This window comes from Capsicum annuum, unplaced genomic scaffold (genome assembly GCF_002878395.1).
Source record: "Capsicum annuum cultivar UCD-10X-F1 unplaced genomic scaffold, UCD10Xv1.1 ctg81632, whole genome shotgun sequence".
Classification (NCBI taxonomy): domain Eukaryota; kingdom Viridiplantae; phylum Streptophyta; class Magnoliopsida; order Solanales; family Solanaceae; genus Capsicum; species Capsicum annuum.
In genome coordinates, this window is record NW_025892367.1 from 115,770 (window position 1) to 117,152 (window position 1,383).

Genomic DNA, 1,383 nt, shown 5'->3' on the forward strand with positions numbered 1-1,383 from the left:
TTTATTAGATGTACAAGTTTACCCTTTCCTGAATTCAAGAACTTTTGTCTTCGTGTATCAGTGGACTTGCATCCTTGATGTTGCACATTAGTGGACCAGCTTGATCAACATCTTTCATTCATTTGACAATCATCAAAACTTCATTGATCCTAACATAACAGATATTCAATAAATACTAGTAATGGAGTTAAGTCAGTAAGTTTTTTTATACCATTAGTTCAATTTGATCAAAGCTTCTATAGCCTACTTCCCTGAAAAGTATTTGCAAAACTCTATCCGACTCTAGAGAGTGTCAATTCTTTGTTATTTTCATCGATGTACATAAAGATAACAATGATAATATCACATAAAATTACTAGTAATATTATTGATTTCACTCTCCCACTATAGTCATTATTTCATTTTTCAACATAGCGCACTTGCACTTGGAACACCTCCGCGATTTCTTGTTCTTAGGAGTTTCTGTCAGCATCACATCTCACTTCCCTCTCTCGTCTGATCTGCCCAAACGCTGAAACTCCTTGCATTCCAATCCCTCATGCCACGGTAGATTGCACGGAGCACAAAACAATCTATGACAATTAGGACACTCAGTGTCTATCACAGTGCGTGTCACTCCAATTGACCACGAACAGTACTGAACAGTACTTATAAGGATAGTACAATTTATGCGAACCCAAAACAAGAGATTTAGACAGTCCTTAGGAACAATTTCTCTTCATAACTTTGGTTTAATTACAGTCTTACAACCAATATCTGGACATTAGACAACGCAAACATTTTCTAGTACTATTTTTTTAGTAACGTATTTGCCAATGCAGCCTATGCAGAAACAATGTGAACAATTGCCAGTCGCAAACTTTTTTTTTTTCGGGTTGTGTTGTATTAGAAAAAAAGGAGCAGAGCGGGGATAAACCTGTAACGCCCCGAAATATCATCCCGAGATGTCACACGGTGCCCAAGACTACACGTAGCCTCAAGCTAACCCTTTAAGCCAAAACACTACCCTTGGGTTCCAACATAACAACATACACGCTACGCTAAGGATATATATATAAGTACATATCATATCACACCGCACATGGCACGGAATATCGTTAGATTGTACATATATGGAATGTCTATACAAAAACCAACCCAACAATATACTAGTCTGACATAGCCTCTATACAGCAAAATCAACGAGCCATTGGGACAAACTCCCAACTGACTCAACAGACCAAAGGGATCACAAAACAACAGCACCAAAACTAGCAACTTGGTCCTCGAACCATGAGGACACACCACTGAAGGAACGTAGATGCGGCACTCGGATATCACGGTCGCGGCGCGACTGAGTACCTGAACCTACATCATGGTAAGAATGTAGCCCATAAAGAAATA